At 37.8% G+C, this 21,023-nt stretch overlaps 1 protein-coding gene across 2 annotated transcripts in view; it reads left to right on the top strand.

Annotated features, from left to right (window-relative positions):
- The first annotated feature begins 12,088 nt into the window (after nucleotides 1-12,088).
- LOC150098493 (uncharacterized) overlaps nucleotides 12,089-21,023 on the top strand; it is a 137,208-nt gene continuing 128,273 nt past the window's right edge. The window contains exon 1 of one of the 2 annotated variants that reach the window (XM_090405356.1): nucleotides 12,089-12,198. The gene's annotated coding sequence lies outside the window, so the exon portion shown is untranslated. Of the gene's footprint in view, nucleotides 12,199-12,820; nucleotides 12,935-21,023 lie in introns of those variants that run through there. The other variant, XM_090405357.1, reaches the window with a different exon arrangement.

Raw genomic sequence — 21,023 nt, 5'->3', positions numbered from 1 at the left:
GGCAAATATGAGAATGGGGAACTGGACAATGAGACTTATTTGTGCCTATGGTCCCACAGAAGGTTCTACTAAGGTAGAAGTGGAGGAATTTTTTGACGCTTTAGAAAAAGCAACTGACTCAATGAAAAAGGAAAAGTTGGTCCTTGTTGGGGATCTAAATAGCAGAGTAGGAAGTGGTTGTGAGACATACAAAAATATTTTGGGAAAATTTGGAGAAAAGAGCAAAGCTAATAATAATGGCAAATATCTGTTGGATTTCTGCCCAGGACATGGACTGGTTATTACTAACACCATGTTCCAACATAAAAATGTGCACAAATTCACATGGAGAGAAGAGGCTAGGAATAAGAAAAGTCTGATTGACTATGTTATTGTTGATAGTGATGTTTTCTCCCTGGTGTAGGATACCAGAGTGTACAGAGGATTTGAAATTGGAAGTGATCACTATTTAGTCTTGAGCAGGATAAAATTGAATTTCATATTGAAAAGAATAACATGTAAGAAAATTTTAAAGCGAATAAAAGTTGAGCAGCTCTCAGATGTGAACTGTAGACTAAAATACAGAAAGATTATTAAAAAGAAAATGAAAGAGTTTGAGAACAGGAATCAAACCTTGGAGATTCAGTGGCAAACTCTGAAGAAAGCATTGATTGATTCTACCAGAGAGGCATGTGGTGAGGTTGTGTGCAAGGATAAAAAAATCAGAACTCCCTGGTGGACACAGGAAGTTAAAGAGGCAGTGAAGGAAAAGAAGAAAGCATATCAAAAGTTCCTGGCAAATAAGTCAGCTTTTACTCTTACAGAATACAGAGACAAATCTAAGAAAGCTAAACAGTGTTTAAAACTAGCTAAACAAAAGTCATTGGAGGACTTTGGCAAGAATATAGAAAATAAATATCAAGAAGGCGGCAAAATATTCTTGAGGTTGTTGAAGAAGCTTAGGAATGGAGGAAAGAGTGCTGTAAAAAGAGTTAGAGATGATAAAGGTGACATGAAAACAGGAGAAAAAGATATCCTTGAAGTATGGAGTAATTACTTTGAAAAACTGCTAAATGAAACAAGCAGTGATGACAGCACAGTGATAAAAAACACTGACCAGACATGCAGTCAGGAATACATATCCATACTTGAAGTAGAAAAAGCCATCAAAGGCTTGAAATGTGGAAAGGAAGCAGGAGTAGATGATATTCGACCAGAAATGCTGAAGTATGGTGGTATAAACGTCTTACAGTGGCTGCACTGCATAGTTCAGAAAGCGTGGACAGAGGGTCGAATTCCCGATGATTGGAGTAGAGCTCTCATAGTTCCCATATATAAAAAGGGATATAAAACTGAATGTGAGAATTACAGAGGTATTTCCCTACTGAGTGTTCCTGGCAAGATCTATGCAAGTATGCTTGAGAAACGGTTGAGAAGAATTGTGGAAGAAAAGCTTGGTGAAGAACAAGCTGGATTCGTGTCAAATAGAGGCTGTCAGGATCAGATCTTCACTTTACGAGAAATAGTCGAGAAAGCATGGGAATATAACAAAGATCTGTATTTAAGTTTTGTCGATTTGGAAAAGGCATATGACAAGGTGCCAAGAGAGAAGCTATTCAATATGCTGCAGTTATATGGTGTCAATGGAGCATTATATGAAGCAATACTTAGTCTTTATTTGAGTTGTGAGTTAGCAGTTAGAATTGAAGGAAGTACAGGAAGATGGTTTAATGTTAAATCTGGGTGAGACAAGGATGTACATTATCCCCTCTGTTATTCATTATCTATATGGATCACATTATGAAGGAAAGTGGTATTAAACCTGATATCAAAATTGGAGATGTTAATGTCAGCTCTTTGCTTTATGCGGATGATGTTATACTTCTAAATAAATCCGCTACAAGTCTACAAGATTCTCTGACTAAATTAAATAGCTGTTGCAATAGATATAGTATGAAGGTCAGCAACAAAAAGACAAAGACAATGAAAATAGGCAGAATCATTGAAAATGTCAACTGTGTTGTGAATGGAGAACCTGTGGAACAAGTAAAACATTTCAGCATTTCAGCTACTTAGGCACCATTTTTACTGAAGACGGTAAATTAAATATAGAAATAGACAACAGAATCCGCAAAGCTGGTATGGTGGGAAATCAATTGAATAAATTCATATGGAATAAGAGAGAAATTAGTCGGAACTCTAAATTAGCTGTATACAAGACAGTGTTCAAACCAGTTTTAACTTATGGATCTGAGAGCTGGTCAGAAGTAAAACACTTGACCAAAGACTAGAGACCGCAGATATGAGAGTCCTGAAAAAGATTAGAGGCGTGAACAGATGGCATCAATGGCAATATCATATTAAAAACGAAGATATTAGGAAAGAACTTGACATTGTCTGCATCCAGGAATGCGTTAGCAGAGCTAATCTCATCTGGTATGGTCACCTAAACAGAATGGGCGAGGAAAGATTAGCAAAACAAGTGTTCTCTGGCAGGTTGGCAGGAAAACGACCCAGAGGAAGACCAAGATATAGGTGGATTGATACGGTACAAAGTGCCTTAGACGATAGAAATATAAGATCTGATAATGTTGGAATCTTGACAAGTAACAGACTGATTTGGAGGAAAATTGTAGATAGGAAGTTAGTAATGATGTAATTTTTTCATGTATTACTGTCATATCCTGTACACCCCTTGAGGGTACATGGCAGGAATTTGATGATGATGATGATGATGATGAAGTTTTACTCTATCATGGGGTTGTTTCCATAATTTTCATAATATATTCTGATCACCATGTAAGCATGAAGGATAGGAAGATATATGCTCTCAAAGTGGTTACTCAGTAACTCAACTGTTTTATCCGCTTCTGTCTCCTGTTATCCATCATTACTCATTAAGGTTTATCTTCCATAATTATTCTTTCTCTTATTGCCACATAGCGACAGAACATTTTGGGATTTCCTTTGGCCTGCTTGGCTGAATTCTTCTCATAATCTGATTTTGCTTTCCTTGCTATTACTTTTCCTGCCTGAGCTTTGTCCGTTCGTTAGCTTGCTGGTCACCTTTCTGTTTATATACCCTCCATAGCATTTTCTTCTTCTGCAGCTCGTGCTTAATGATATTACTCATCCATCTAATTCCGATTAGCCCTCCTTATTCTATATACAATTTAATACTGGGTATACAATTTCATTTACTTCCTCTAGATGACCGTTAACTATATCCCATGCACCATTAACATCCTTACTCTGCAGTGTTTTATGCATGGTACAGATTTGAGCTTTATTCTAAGCATGCCATAGTCATCTGCCTTGAAGTATTTTAAAATGATTAAAGTATAAACTATCGAATACTAGAATTAATTTACAAACGTTCATCAAGTACCAAGTACTTTAGACGAAATTAGATACAATTACTGGTTGTTTGAAAAGTACTTAAAGTACTAACCTCTATAAGAGGGTGACTTTTGTTCAGCAATGGACTAATCCAGGTATCTAATTAACGAACAGTCTGTGTTTCTGAGTGATAGGTTTTATATGTGTTGATGAGTTTTAGAAGAAACTGATTATCGCTGGAATGCAAGGTTGGTTGATTACACAGGCAAATCTTGCTTAACGTGATTACTTAATCCATCAATTAATGCGCTCTAAGTCAAATCGCGTTATGCAAATACAATAAACAATAGGGATAATATTAATTCATCCATCAGTTAGCGTAAATTTGGAAAAAAAAAATTGAATATAAGCTACTGTACATAAAAGGATAAAATCACCAAAGTTAATAAAATCAATTGCTTACATTTTTATTTAATGTCTAAGCATTTGATTAAGCTACTTCTTTTTTACAAAAAAAATTAAAGATGTTTGAATCGTGCTTGACTTTTTTTCATCTTGTCATGCAATTTGCGATAGCTGGCGAACGCTTGATAAAGATTTCGGTGGACTTCGAAGCTTTGTTCCATATCAGGATCAGCATCAAACAAAATTTCCTGAGCATGCTAAATGTGATTGAAAACTAGCTCAAGTTCTTTTGCAGTTAGCTTCTTAGTTGTAACATTCTCTTCTTGTTTGCACACCTTATCTTCTTCATATGCAGACTGTTTTTCGAGGTGAGAGAGATCATTCTCGCTTAACCGTTCTGAATGGGAATCGAGCAAGTTTCTCACATCTTCATTATCCATTTCATTAAATCCAAGTTCTTTTCCAATTGTGCTCATTTCTTCAATAATGTTAGATCTTGGATTTTGGGGACGATAAACTAACATAGGCTTGAGTTTAAAATCGCCTTCTGCATTGTCACCGAATAAAAACGTAAGACGATCTTTAGATACTTTGTATCCTGGTTGAGATGCTTCAGTTTTAGCTAAGAAAGTTTTTGTTGGCATACGCTTCCAAAAGAGACCATTTTCATCGACTTTAAATATTTGCCGATCGTCATAATCATCATCCTGAATTATCCTTTGCAATTCTGCACGAAACTTGGCCGCAGAATCTTCATTAGCACTAGTGGATTCCCCAGTTTTTCTTACGTTATGCAGTGCAGTTCGATTTTTAAAACGGTGAAACATCCTATACTCGCAGTAAAGCTTTCACATTCCTCTTGAAATTTGGCCTCTTTCAATGAGGTAAAAATATAGAGAGCTTTTGCCTGAATATTCCATGTACTAAGAGGTAGGTTTTTTATTTTTTACTTGTAATAATCCTGAATCTAGAGTGATGCTCCATCTCGATCAGTAAATGGCTTCTATTTCAGTTGATCTGCATGCTTAAAGAAGCAGTAGCAATTTTTTCTTGTTCTTTGTATTATTTTCTTATTTAATATAGTCCAACCTGTAGACTCGTTTTATCCCAGGTTTCGCACAATCATTGTATTACTAGAGCTACTTTCATGTCTCTTAATGACTTCCAGCTTTTCCACTCGCTGAAGATTGGCGACAAAAAATTTCGCGTAACGTAAAATTTCGCATAACGTAAAAAAATCGCGTTATGCGAATGCGTGCAGGAAGTGATATAATTTTACTCAATTATATCATTTCAATAATTAGATTATATCAGCTAACACCTTTTATTCCCTTATAGGAGTAGGCGTGGCCTTTACATCCTATCTAGCTTTTGGAGACTGAATGGGCAGTTCAATCTCCACTGGTAGCCAATCAGAGATAGCTGGCTCATTACTATCACTAATTACAGACGGCCACCGATGAAGAGAGGGACAAACAAGTGATATCATCTCTTGCTACCTAATCCTAACAGGATATGTTGCTGTCTGAAATACTGTGAGTGCTACAGTCGATTTTCTTGAGTTTACGGGACAAGAAACCCCAGTTTCTGGGAGGAAAAACCCGCTTGCCCGTGCCAGAGATCGACTAACTCGGGAACCGATCGAAGAAAGGCTTAGAAAAAGTTCCTCCGGTCGGCGACTAGACTTGAACTTAAGTCTAAACTTCGAGCGACCAAGTGCAGAGGACGCAAGCGCCACTTCCACTGAGCTACACAGGCCTTTAAATCAATAATGATAATCGCTAACTGATTATCGCGCATATCGAATTCGCGTTAATCGGGATTTTCCTGTACATAGTTTCTTTTCAAAAGAGCATGGGTAATTCTTCCTTAAAGTAAGTCCAGTCTTGCTTTAGTTTTTTTAGTTGCATTTTACACAACAGCACTGGAGGTAGAGGAAGAGCAGGAGAATTTAAATATGTGTGTACTGTGGACAGATGAATGAAGATTTCTGTTTAACATCACTAAATGTAAGTTCGCATTTTGGACCATAAGGCAGAATGCAGTGGACTATGTTGGTGGGAATTGTCAAGGAGAGAGGTGATGGGAGGTTTGTTGAAATTTACAGGGAATAATGAAGCCAGAATAGTAAATACGACACAGAGCAGAGAAGAAACGATAAACACTAGCGAGAGAACATTTATAGTGCTAAATTCAGAGAAAAAAGGAGTTATAATTTTTGATGGCAACTAAATAAAGTTTTTCTCGACTTCCTTAATGTTCCAGAATGTTGGGTTTTAACCCTACAAGTCAGTGAAATCGATCATAGTAATCAACACTATTATAATATAGTGTTAGTGGTAAGGACCACAATTTGAGAGAAGCTATGTGCCATACTCTCCTACTTGAATGCCTTTGAAAATCATTGATGCCTTTTAACAAAGGCAGCCAATCTTGATGGAATTCCACCATTTTGCTGAAGAGATGTGCTCTTGAACTAACACTTGTTCTCTATCATCCAGTTACTAAACTGTATTCAGCATGGAAGAAAGCTGATATACAGTTCTCAAAAAAAAAAAAATTTAATTAAAAAAAGCGATATAAACATTTACCATCAAGCTATTGTCCTACTGCTCTGACATTAGTTTTGTCTAAGGTAATGGAAAAAGTTATTGTGAACTTCAACACTTTGAGAACTGCTATCTAATTAGTGACCACCAATTTGTACTTTGCCACTGTAGATCCACAGGAGATCTCCAGGCCTATGTGCCGTACTCTCCTACTTGAATGCCTTTGAAAATCATTGATAGCCTTAGAACAAAGGCAGCCGATCCTGATGGAATTCCACCCATTGTGCTCAAGAAATGTACTCTAGAACTAACACCTGTTCTCTATCGTCTATTTACTAAACTGTACTCAGCTGGCATTCACCCTTCAGCATGGAAAACAGCCCGAACACTGATCCTTGATTGAGATGAGAGCAGGGGCAGCTCGAGCATAGGCTGCGGAACTGCAGCACCCCCAATTTTTCTCGATATATAAATATATTTATTAATTTATTTATATTTGCTTGTAATGTTTAATTTTATCATCAGCAGTCTTATACAATTCTCTTATTTGGTATAAAAAAAAATAAAAATCCATCTTGTAGCAAGTAGGAAGGCGAAGGACGCTAGCAGCAATTTGTTTACCACAGTGTTATATTGTTACGCGTGCAAGCATATGCACGTCATAATTAGATGCGAGCTATTAACGTAATGCGGCACTGTCCGTCGCGCTGTTTCACTGTTGTTTATATGCAGTTTGCTCCAGTAGTAGAGTGTTCGTAGTGCTTATCGTGTTTACTCCGTCTCTTTAAATATTTGGACATTACAATTAAAGGATTTAATTGTAATGTCCAAAAATTGTAAATCCATTCCTTTAATTACAATTAAAGGAATGGATTTTATTTTTAAGTAATTTTGAATTATCGATAATAAACAATATTTTTTCATGTTTAATTTTTTTTTAAATTTTTACAATAATTTTGATATTTTATCCAAACATGTATACACTGTATTTACAGTGTATGCTTGTATTAGTATATGTGTATATATATTTCGAAATTGCAGCACACCCACGATTTCAAGCCACGAGCCGCCATTGGTGATGAAGTTGGCGGTGAAGCCGCCAACTTCACCACCAATTTGTAATTTGCCACTGTAGATCCACAGGAGATCTCCTGTCCTACGTCACTCATATTTGGACCCATTTCAGGAAGGGTTTGGAGCAACCTGTGCTGTTGCTTTTAACATCTTCAAGGCTTCTGATAGGGTCTGGCATCATGGACTTCTCAACAGTTATCACCATTCGGACTGCATTCGTCCTTATGTAAATGAATCACTAGTTTTCTCTCCCTATGTGTAATGGTGAATGATATTCTCTCCTCAGACTTTCCTGTGAATGCCAACGTCCCTGAGGGCGCCATCATTTCACCCACTCTCTTTCTGATTTATATGAACAACCTGCTCTCCTTGACTGCAAAACCTATTCATAGTTTTGCTGATGATAACACATTCCACTCGCCCTAGTCATATAACAAACCACACAGTGCTCAAACATAACAAGCGTCGAGATAATCTATAATAAGTGCCCTGAACACTGATCCTTGATTGAGATGAAAGCAATCTAATCAACTTCATTACTTCCAAAACACAGCGTTACTTGTTTTTCCATAATAAAGGACTTCAGATATTCACTTAATAATAATAATAATAATTTTAATAATGTTCAGTTCAACAGGTCAAGACCAAATCTCTCTTGTCAGACTGACTCTTACTCGAAAGTTTTCTTAGCGCAATCATATCAGTTCTGTAGCATGATCAGCTTCCAGCTTCCAAATAACTTGGCATCCTTTTCTGGTCAAGATGGTGCTTCTTTGCCGAACAGTTACTAACTCCGTATAAATTCCCAATCCGACCAACAATAGAATACTGCTTTCACATTTGGGAGTAGTGCACCTAAGGCCTCCCTAAAAATTCTTCATGCTATTCAGAAAAGGGCAGTCTGGTTAATTAATGACACTTCTCTTACAAATTTTCTTAAGCCACTTTCTCATAGAAAGTTTCTGCACTGTGTCTCTTTTACAGATATTTCCATGGAAATTTCCCCCTCATGAATCATTACATCATCATCATCATTATTATTATTATTATTATTATTATTATTATTATAATTATTATTATTATTATTACCAAGGGTGCCTGTGTAGCTCAGTGGATGTGGCTTCTGAACACCATGGCGCTTGACCACACGAAGGAAAACCTCTTGGTTTCGAATCTAGTTTGCGACTAAAAGAAATTTTTCTAAGCCTTTTTTCGACCGGTTCCCGAGTTAGTCGATCTCTGGCACGGGCAAGCAGGTTTTTACTCCCGGAAACTCGGGTTTCTCGTCCTGTAAACTCAAGAAAATCGACCGTAAATCCAACATTATTTCAGACATGAAATACGAGTGTTAGGGTTAGGGATCACGAGATGGCGGGACTTGTCGAGCCGTCTCTCTTTACTGTGTGCCACTTATTTAATGATAGCCTTGGGCCAGCTATCTCCGATTGGATACCAGTGGAGATTGAACTGCGCACTCAGTCTCCAAAAGAGCCTGCCCACTCGGTCTCCAAAAGAGGGAGTAGGCGAGGCTTAGCCTCGCCTACTCCCTATATACGGGAATAAAAAGGCGTTAGCTGATTTTTTTATTATTATTATTACTATTACGTGACAGATCCAGGGAGTCCAAAGACTCGTCAAGGGAGGGCACCCACTCTACAACTCTCCGTCTCGCTACCACTCAATCCACCTACTACAGCGAACCACGTCACCTACATCAACGCTATCTATATATATCTATATCTATATTTATATATATATATACATACTGCCCACTATCTCCACCACCAGAATTTTCACAGACAATTTCAAACACCCAAGGAAATCATTTCCAAGGAAATGCTTTATGAGGGGAAACTACAATCTTCAATTATTCAAGAAGAATATCAATAGATTATTACTCCGACCTTACCTTCACACTGAAGCTGTGTACTATAGGCTCTTCTACCTTTCGTGTGTAGATGATTATGAATGGAGATTGGTTGTCCATTCTTCTCATCCTCATCAGCCTTCAAACCGTTAGTTACAGCCAAACGATCTTGCATATTGCCTTTAAGGAATACACCCATTAGCAGATTTAGCAGATTCGTAGGTTCCTTATATTCTGTTCTCTGGAACAGAATACAGGGAAACTACGAATGCGAAACCTACGAATATGAAACAGTTCCTGAAGCCGGTGGAGTTTCCTCCACCATTCAGTTGGTGATTGAATGGTGGAGACGGAGTTGTAGAGCAGGTGCCCTCCCTCGATGAGTCCTTGGACTCCCTGAAGGTGTCAAATAATAATAATATGCGACGAGACAATTAATGTCAGGGACCCGATGTTTCAGTTCTGTTAATAGCATGTATCCTTCGACAGTGTTGTCTGCTTTATTGGAAGTAAACTCAGTCTCAGGGAAGAAGAGAACCTCAATTTTCTGATGTGACTGGTTTCGCACATATTTTTAAAGTCTCATAAATATGCCTTGTTTTTGACTGTTTATGAGTAGTGATAATCAAATAATTTACTACTTATTTATGTATACAATCGTCTGTAAAGCATATATTGCGTCAATTCATAATTTTTGTAAAATAAGCAGCTGATTTGGGCTGCTAATCAACTGCAGGTATATTTTCTGTTCCAGTGTTAGAAACAAACTTTATATTAATTTTATCTTAATATTAATTTACTTTTTACTCGTATATATCCGCTACCACGGCCGTACTTACACTTTTCCCGAGGCGCTCCTGGGTCCGGTCTCATTGTTTGGGGCCATTAAACTGGTGAAAAAATCCCCCCCCCCAGTTAGAGCCTCGTGAGCCTGTACATAAGTACGGCTCTGTCCACTACAAAAGGGTAAAGAGGTCATCTGTTTTGATATCGAGGATCGATGATTTTACAATGGAATGAAACACAAAGGACTTTGCATTCCACTATGAAACTTGAGCATATACACTGAGTTAGTTTACATTAGGAACACTCCCACGATTTGCATATTCGGTGCGGTAATGAAGTGCCACATGATATTAACGTGAAGTTTGGCTACTATAAATGAGCACACCTATCCCTCTATCCCAACAGTAAGTCAATTTGACTGCTGACAGATAGTTGGAGCCTGGAGGGCAGGCATCAGTACTTCAGAAACAGCCGCAGTTGTTGGTTGCTCCCGCACTACTATATCAAGGGTGTATCAGAACTGGATTAACCATGAATAGACATCCAGAAGAATGGCTCACATTGATCAGCCATGCATGGTTGACCCTAGAGGTGTACATTGGATGTCACTACTTGTACCTCAGGAAATGATGTGCAACAGTCACACAGCTTACCCACCGGTACAACAGCCGGGAAGTCCGACCCATTTCCACATGTACCATGTGCTGTATATTGCTTTGCCTGAAGTTTCACAGTCAGAGACCAACAAGGTACCCATGAAGGCTGCCAGGCATTACAAAAAACGCCTCACATGGACCAAGGAACATCGGCAATGGACCCTCGATAAATGGAAGGTCGTTTGGAGTGATGAGGACCATTTCCTGCTGCACCATGCTGATGGCTAGGTTCGCATTTCATGTAAATATCCCCTATCCCTATTCCCTATAGCCCTATCCCCTGGTTGCACAGTTGGGGTTCAACAGGCCAGTGGAGATAGTGTTATGGTCTGGGAAGCTTTTTCCTGGCACACCCTAAGTCTATTGGTTATCAACCCATAAACACTGAACGGTGAGCGCTACAGGATCCTGTTAGCAGACCTTCAAAAAAAGAAAGCTAATGCTTTTTATTCCTGTATAGGGATAAGCTAGGTCGTTTTAGTCCTAACTTTTTGGAGACTGAGTAGGCAGTTCAATCTCCACTGGTAACCAATCAGAGTTAGCTGGTCCAAGGCTATCAATAATTAAGCAGCATGCAGTGAAGAGACAGCTGACAAGTGCCACCACCTCGTGGTACCTAACCCTAACACAAAATTTTTAATGTCTGAAAATAGTGTGGGTTTTGTGGTCGATTTTCTTTAATTTAGGAAAAAAAAACCCGAATTTCCGGGAGAAAAAACCTTTTTGCCCGTGCTAGAGATAGACTAACTCGGGAACCAGTCGAAAAAAGGCTTAGAAAAAGTTCCTCTATTCGGCAACTAGAATCGAACTTGCGACGCTCTTTCTTTGGGCGGTTTAATTCTGAGGAGTAAATAAACACCCCTTCCAATGGCTCACTTTAGCCAACCATATTCTGCAAGAGGTCTACCCTGACCACATTACTATTGTTCAACAATACACCTTGTCATCAGACTCGTATAACTACTGAGTGGTTGGAGGAACACCACAACGAATTCGCCACATTGCTTTAGCCCCAAACTCCCCTGACTGTAACCCAATCGAACAAGTGTGGAATATGCTAGAACGGGGTGTGAGAACTGCTGATCATTTAATGCACGGAATGAGCGTTAAATGACTCAGTTGTTGCAGTAGACATTGGTCGAGTTAGCATGGAGGATGTTTGACACCTTGTGGAATCTGTTCCTAGGCGCCTGTGAGCCGTGACTGCACCGAGAGGTAGAAGAATGCGTTATTACGTGGATGTTCGTAATGCAAAGCTAACTCAGTGTACAGTTCAGTGTATTACTTGGAATCAGTAACCCATTGAGTGATTAGTTTCTATTACTGAAACATCCTATAGGTTTAAAAAGATATTTTTTAATATGGTTATCACGATATTAAGTAAGAAGAGCACCACCTGTTGGAAAAATTCAGTTACAGGACGAGGAAGTTGCGCGAATTTTATGTTATCACATACGTCAGAAGTGGTTTTCGTTTCGAGATGGGTGGTGCATAGTAGTCATGCTATTTCAGTTTGATTGTTGCAAATAATTGGATCATGCACGTGAGTTTTCACTTTGTTTGCTCTACAAGAAAATACATTCTCAGATCTTAAGCACATGCGTAAAGCATCGTCATCCCCCCCCCCCCAAGCCTTTTAGAGTTTCAAGCGAAACATTGCCTAATTCCCACTACCTGAAGTGTTTATTATTAGCAAGAAACAACATTTTTGTCATAATACGGGAACCTCGATACAGTTATGCAGCGGCGCACCCAGGGAGGGGGACAAGGGCTGTCCCCCCCCCCCAAAAAAAAAAAGAAAAAGGAAAAAACACCAGAAAAATTTCCAAAAATCTTTTCCTAATTAAAATTATTTTTTTATTTATATTGTGTCGTGTCTTCTATTTCTATACTACTTATGAATTAGCTGTCACATAAGGTGGGAATATCCTAGCTCTTGGGAATCACGGCCACTGTTGAACGCGAAGCGAAGTATTGCTCCGTCGGACCGAGTGCTACTTCGTTTTCCCGAGCCTGGCCAAAGGGGATTGTGGGTATTATGTATTAGCGATCACTGCAGATGCTCAGTCATAGCTCGTATGCAATTGCGTAGTGTGTATTCTCAAATCGTATACTTAAATCGTTAAAACCCCCCCCCCCCCCCCCCGATTAAATCCTGAGTGCGCCACTGCAGTTATGGGATTATTGTCGGAAGAGGTCCTTAAAGGGCACACAATGCCTAGGTACCTCAGGCACCATATGACATCTACTATTAAAGAAGTCTGCTTATCTCCGCAAAAGTATGTAAATTATAACTGGTATAGGAGAAAAAGCCTAAGCTAGAACGGTTACCCTCCCCCATCCACCATTAATCAGGAAAAAGATTAATCTGACTTTTCTGTTCTGTAAAAAACTTACTGAAGTATTTTTAAAATTATAATGGAATACAAGTTAAATTTTTGAAATATTTTTAGTTAAGTATTGATGTAGTTTTTGTTAACAAAGCCAATACTTGCTTCTCCTTCCTCTCTCTCTCCCAAACTCAAGTATGACTTGAGTATATAAAAGTTTTATATATCACTGATATATAAAAGTGAGTTGAATGCCTGTCTATGGAAGTATATAAGCAAATTGAGTGTTGTCTGCAGAAGTTATTATTACTACCTGACACGTCCAAGGACTCATTGTGGGAGGGAACTTGCTTTACTAAAATGCTATCTCTATAGATAGATAGATAGATAGAGATAGAGAGAGAGAGAGGCATCATACATTGCTCACATGATATTCATGTAATGTTCCTGTGAGGCCTGCATGATGACTGGTTGAGGCAGGCATGGAACACCACTGCCCAATCATTTGTTCTTTTTTTTGGGGGGGGGGGGTAGTATTGCGTGACCAGTCGTAAAGATGTTCTGAAGCGACCAATCTATCGAATCCATTCACCAAAGAACTTCTTGCTACACTTGCTTTACCAGTGAAAACTGGTAAAGTGCCTGGATTTGATAATATTCAACCTGAATTTTTATAAAACTCTGGACCAAATACAGTGGTTTGGTTGACAAAATTCTTTTCTAATATTCAATAGAGTGGTAGATTACTAGCAGAATTTAAAAAATCAAAGATAATAGCCATCCTGAAACCTAGAAAGCCTGCTGATAAACCTGAAAGCTATAGACCTATTGAACTGCTCAGTGTCTGTCTTAAGTTATTAGAAAGACTTATTTATAGAATTAGTACTATTATTATTGACACTCTCCCTCATGAACAGGCTGGTTTCGGGCTCGGGCACAACTGTGAAGATCAAATTTTGGCCCTAACAACTCATATAGAATCTGGTTTCAAAAAATGCCTTAAAACTGGTACAGTCTTTATAGACTTTACGGCTGCATATGACAGCATATGGAGGATCTACAAGCTCCTTAAAATACTGAAATGTAAAAAAATGACCCATCCGATCAATGCTATTCTATCTAATAGAACAATACAGGTAGTTATAGATGATATGAGCAAGCCAAGAACACTTAACAGTGGACTCGCACAAGGGTTAGTTCTGGCCCCTCTTCTATGCAATTTGTATATTTCTGACCTACCAAAGAAAACGTCCAGAAAATTCGCATATGCTGATGATCTATGCATCACATTCCAAACCAGAACTTCTGTACTATAGAGCACGTACTAACTAGTGACCTATAGGAGCTGAACCGCTTCTTTGAAAAGTGGCGTCTTATTCCAAGCACTACTAAGACTGAAACATGCGGTTTCCATTTTTGAACAATAGCTTGCACGACATTAAGAGTGCCACTAAATAGGAACATACTACCACACAATTTTAATCCAAAGTATATGGGCATAACCCTGGATGGAACCCTCTCCTTTAATAGACATCTTTCCAATATTGCTGCCAGACTCAGAACTAGAAATAGCATACACTTGCTGGCACAACCTGGGGGACTTGTGCTTCCACATTAAGGACATCTGCTCTGGGCTTTGTTTACTCAAATGCTGAATACTGTCCAGATGTCTTGCTGAACAGGGCACATGTTAAATGAATTGATACTGTTTTGAATCAGACAATGCATATTATTTCTGGAGCAATATAGACTACATCATATTGGCTACCAGTTCTGAGCCACATACAACCCACGACAACTATGATGTCAAGGCAACCTGATTTGCGAACATAACAAAATTTGCCGGAATCCACTGCTTCCTATTATTATTGTTAACGGATAGCTCCATGAAGTCAAAAGACTCATCACAGAAGGCTCGTGGTAAAGTTCACAATATACCTATGATACCATCCACAATCCAAGTAGAATTTCACCATGAAGCCAGAAGCTATCCATTATTATTATTATTATTATTCAGGCCTCCATGGAGAAAAAGATTCATCGTGGGAGGTCCTTTCTAAGAAACACAAAGTCTATCATACCACTCCTTAAATGCATTGACCGTTCTCACTCTCACCACTCCATCAGGCAATTCATTCCATGGTTCAACCGCCCTCCATGCAAAGAAACGACTCCTCACCCTCTCGCTCACAATTTCCTTTCGTAACTTCCAGGGATGGCCTCTTGTCATCACTCCTTCCCACTGTTCAACCAAGCGAAAGAACTTCCCAGTATCAACCCTGCAACCACCTCTCAACAGTTTAAAAGTCTCAATCATATCACCTCTCCTTCTTCTATCCACCAAACTCTGCAGTCCACATTCCCTCAGCCGATCCTCATAACTATCATTGCACAGTCCTGAAACCATCTTTGTTATCCACCTTTGTACCCTTTCCACAATTAATTTATCCTCTTCAAATCCTGGGGACCAAATCTGAGAACAATAGTTCAAGTGTGGTCTGATCAGGGTCTTATACAATGAAATGATAACTGTTTTATCTCTGCATGTCAGCATCCTTCTCATTATTGCAGCAATCCTCTGCATTACCTTCACTACCTTTGCAATATGTCCCCTAAATTTCAGTTTCTATCATTCATCAAACCCAGATCTCTTGTCTCATCTACTTCCTCCAGTTTAACTCCTCCCATAGAGTATGCATCGTCCCCTTCATTTGCCCATCTATCTAGCTTATTCAAATCCTCTTGCAGGGCTACCACATCTGCACTATTACTAATAACCCTTCTCAGCTTCGCATCATCCGCAATATTTCCTTGCAATCCACGGACAATGTCATTGATATAAAGGTTAAACAATAATTTGTTGAACCTTTATAAACAAAAAGATAAACAACAAAAAATATTATGCACAGAGTACCTACCATACCTCTCCTTAAACTTATTTACAAGCTATTCATTCCAATCATTCACCACCCTGATACCAACAAAAAAAATAAAATAAAATAAATAAATAAAATGTAGACCTTAAATTTTTGCTAACTAAAGCTTTTTTCAACTTGCAGTGACGATCTTTTGTTCTATTGCCACCTGCCATATAATGAATAATTTCTTCCACTTTGATTCTATAAAACCTTTTCACAAACTACAAACTTCAGATGTTTCTATTGGGTCACATCATTCTGTCAATTTTTATAACCACAAATCTTCGATCTCTCCATACAGAACATTCCTCAGGCCAAAAAAATCATCTTGATTACCTGTCCTCTGAATCCTCTCAACCATTGCCACATCACCAAAAAAACCCAGGCAACCATATCTGAGCAAAATAGTCCAGATGGGGACATACCAGCAACTGATAAAGAGAAATAATATAATTAAAGATACCAAGAAATTGTATACTTGGTTTAATCCTTTATCCAAGTGTAAGCAAACAAGTTTGTGCCTGAACTATTTTCAGCACTGGGGCAACTTGTATATAGAAGCTTATGACTTTACATCGCTTGCCTTAGTATCCCATAATGCAAAGCACATATTCTTATGGGTATGTGTAATTCTATGCATTATGGGATGGGTCACTACCCAGACAGGTTTTGACCTTTATTGAGGTCTCATCAGTGAGAACCAGACTCAGAGGTGATACTAAGGTTGAAGTATTGCAGAAGTTATATTTTTCTACACAAGTTGCCAAAAGGTGTCACATCTTATTATTAATAAGGTGTGACACATATTAAAGATACTAAGAAATTATATACTTGGTTTAATCCTTTATCCAAGTGTAAGCAAATAAGTTTGCACCTGAACTGAAAAACTTCTAACAGAGAGAAATAATGTCTTTTCACTGTTATATTAAATGGATGTTATCAATATTGAGATTGAGACTGAATTCCTTAATCTTGTTAAAGGAGTACTACTGCTTATACAAGGTCACATAGAAATGAATTTTAAAGTTTCATATACAGTATGGTGCAAAAAAAAAAAAAAAAAAAAAAACAGAACTGAACTTGACACCTGTTTACTCCATGTCATATATTGTAGTTATTCAGCACTTTTCTTTTACTTATATACATGCTTACTAAATAACTTAAGGAAATTACAACGTACAATAGAATATTCATTAAATTAAACTTTAATATATTTCCAATATTTTGGCAACGTCACGTTACTATCTTCAAAAGGAACTTACAATGAAGACACAGGAGACCTTCAGCCCAACGGCCAAGAATACCTACATAGTCCAATAGGGGGCACCATCAGGACTTTTAGGAAAATCATAGCTACATCGCTTCGTTCTCATTTACTGTGTTTAGTGCCTGCATGCATATGTCTTTATTGTAAGTTCCTTTTGAAGATGGCAACGTGATGTTGCCGAAATATTGGAACTATATTAAAGTTTAATTTAATGTATATTCTATTGTACTTTGTAATTTCCTTAAATTATATAGTAAACATGTATAACCAACGTTTAACCCTTTCTATGAGAATTACATATATACATATTTTTACATTTTTTTTCAATAGGCATATATATACATGCATACATACTGTGTATGTATGTATGTATGTATGTATGCTGGACTGGTTGACTAAATAGTTAGCATCTCTCTCTCTCTCTCTCTCTCTCTCTCTCCAGCCAAAGGGCTGCAGAATTGAATCCTGTTTTGGGTATAGATGTTTGTAATTGTTTTTCACATACTCTGGACGTGGATCCCCATGGGAGATCCAAAACTCCTGCATTAGGAAGAGGCATTCCACAGCCATGGGATTCTACAAGCTGATCACATCATATATATATATATTGCTAGGAAAGAAGTAAATGGACACCATAGTATGAGAAACAAACAGCCATGGCACCTGCCTTAATAATAAATTGATACTGTGTTGACTGTAGTGATGACTGCAGCAATCTTATTGGACATACTTTCCACAAGTGCACGATAACAATTAATGGGAATTTTGGACCATTTTTTCCTGCAAGATTCCTGTAATGAGGTCATAGACTGTTGTAGCACAGATGTCCTTCAAATTTACCTGATGCCCTAGTTCATCCAACAGATGCTCAATAGGTTTTTTTTTTTTTTTTTCAGTAGGGCTCTGCAGAGGCCAGTCAAGTGTGGTGACATTCATGTCCACAAACCACGAAGTTACGGCAGCAGATTTATGACATGGTTGCATTGTCATGCTGAAAGAGACACTGGTCAGGTTCATAGAAATGCCACAAAGCAGGAAGCAGTGCATTGTCCAGAATGTTCAGATACCTCTCAAAGTTCTGAAGCCAAAATAGAACCATTCCATTACATTGCTACCTCCGAATTTCATAGTTGGGGTTATGCACTCTAGTAAGAAACCTTCACATGCATCTGCCACATCTGCTCAGTAGAAGGTGTGGCATGATTCATCACTCCATAGCACAGCTTTCCAAGCTTCTGCATCTCACTGTACATGCTTGTGCACCGCTTAAGATGACATTGCATGTTGTTTGGGTAATGTGGGGGCTTGCATATTGTAGTCCTACCATGGAAATGCATGTTGTGAGCCTCAGTTCTGAATGTTTTTGTGCATATTTTTACTCTAGTCAATGCCCAGAACTGCACATTCATGTTGGCTGGTGAATGTCAATTTTTACATTCAGTAAGTGTGGTGGGTCATCCACTGCAGGTAGCACTTGCAGTTCCATCCTGCACTGTGCACTTCCATCTCAGTATGGAGTATGGTATCACTGATTGTTGACCTAGGATTTGTCCACAATATGCTGAACCGATAGGCCTGCAACATGGCATCCTATCACAATGCCTCTTTCAAACTGTGTCAGTTCCCTTCTCACAGCCAATGCACCCAGACACAGTTGAACTGACTTGGAAGAATCATATTCCTCCAATTATACTGACTACAAACAAGTGACTTGTCATTACATGGAACAATGCACCTTGCCCATGGGGATATCCATTGACTTCTTTCCAAGCAGTGTATATGTATGTATGTAGTATGTATATATCCACTCTTCTGAAATGTTATCTCTCTCTCTCTCTCTATATATATATAGAGAGAGAGATAGAAGTGTTTTTTTTTTAAATATACATATAAATAAATGCTGAATGTCATGTCACATCACTTTCATGATTATATTATGATTATATTTCATGATTATATGTGGTGATAATGTCAGATGAAGCAAAAGTCGAGAGATAGCTGTGCTTATACATAAGTGGCAATGCCCCTCCACACTTGGAAAAATCTTGCCACAACTGTATAAGTTTAGCTGACTCCTAAAAAAACTGATTCCAGATGACTGGAATTCAGAGACCTCTCATAATTAACATACATATTATGATTTCTTCATAGCCTTAATTGCTTTGATGTAATCATGAACAAATATGCCTTACTGAAAATTGTTTTTGGTTGCATATGATCCTTTATATCAGAAATTATTGTACTCACTTGTAATACAGTAAAAATCTTTCAGTGTTTTGTTAAAACCATATATTTTACTGAGAAAATTTAACAACTTATATTGTGTGTATTTTGAACAAAATTTATTATTTTTTTACTTATTGTGAAATGTAATAAAATATGCAAGTAAGTACTCAAAATTTGGCTGTTTATATTCTGTAAAACAATTTTGTAAAATTAACATTTTCTTTATTTTTTGAAGTTTTATCATTGAATAATACTTTGCTAGACTTATATTTTGGCATACTCGAACAAATAACTCCAACATGCTGAGGGGGAGGGATTTCAATTCTGTTCACTAAAAATACTTCATCATTTTGATTCTAAATATAAAATCTTTGATGACCAGTTATTGGTAGTATGTTGCTGCTGCTGTGACTTGAACAGATTCATTTAGAACTCCATAAGCAAATTGGTGGATTGATACTTGGCATGAAAATTCATGCTGGAATTTTACAGTATAATATAATGCACTGATTTCAGATAGGTTATATTTTATAAACTGGGTCTATTATGGTATATGAGGATGAAGCTTGACATTCAGAGGCTATTTTCCATTTAAAAAGATTGTTAAACAGGTTTACAGTAGGAATAAAATATTCATTTCACACCAGATAAGTTAATGTTCATGCTAAGAAATCAGTTTCTGAATGGGAGAACATTATAGTCGCATGTAGTCCGACCTTTTCCATCCATGATATTTTAATGCTTTCAACACTAGTTATAAGTACTATGTTTATATCAAGACCCTGAATTCCAGAGAGCTGCACTCCAGTCATCTGGAATTTGATTGTTTGATCAGACCTATCCCACTATGGGCATGGATGTTTGTGATTATCTGTGAAAAATACTAGTAGTGGTGGAAGGCAGTAGATGGTGTTGGTGTAGTTGATGGATTGAGTGGTGGAGACAGAGAGCTGTAGAGTAGGTGACCTCCCTCGATGAGTCTTTGGACTCTCTGGAGGTGTCAGTAATAATAATAATAATGGTATAGCCATTAAACTGTTTGAGTATTCTTATTGAATATCATCTCTTCCAGAGATATCTTTCCACATATGAAGATTTGGTAAATTTTCTACCTGAAGTATTGATAAAATATAAAATATAAGCCAATTGGAAAGAGAAGGCAGGGTAGACCTCAAAAAAGGACATTGTATGGATAATGAGACCGGAACAGACCAATATGTCTGTAATTAGTGTTATGATGATGAAGTATTGATTAATACACCTGACTGGATTTCTCTTGAATATAATTTTTCTCTGTCCAAGCTGATCTCATTCATCTCATTAGGATGATTGACAACTTGAAATGTCAGTTGGTGAAAGAATAATGAAGGATTTAAGAATGATGACTTCATCATTAGATATATGGTGAATATTAAAGTACAAGATTTGTTTTCCGAGTGAGGGAGAGAGAGAACAGAATGTTTGATATCTTGGATATGAGGAGAAAATAATGAATATTAAGAAATTTTAACTAGAGTAAAAGATAACAGTGTTGTAATAAAGGTAGGAATTGTCTAGGTATGACAGTGATGAGTTCAGACAATCAGCTGAGATCATAAATAATATTTTGGCAGTGCTGTGAGAGGAG

This window comes from Typopeltis vanoorti, chromosome 15, assembly GCF_054136105.1.
Source record: "Typopeltis vanoorti isolate ZY-2024b chromosome 15, IOZ_Tvanoo_1.0, whole genome shotgun sequence".
NCBI lineage: Eukaryota > Metazoa > Arthropoda > Arachnida > Uropygi > Thelyphonidae > Typopeltis > Typopeltis vanoorti.
The sequence above is the reverse complement of the archived record's forward strand: the minus strand, read 5'-3'. Positions and strand labels throughout refer to the sequence as shown.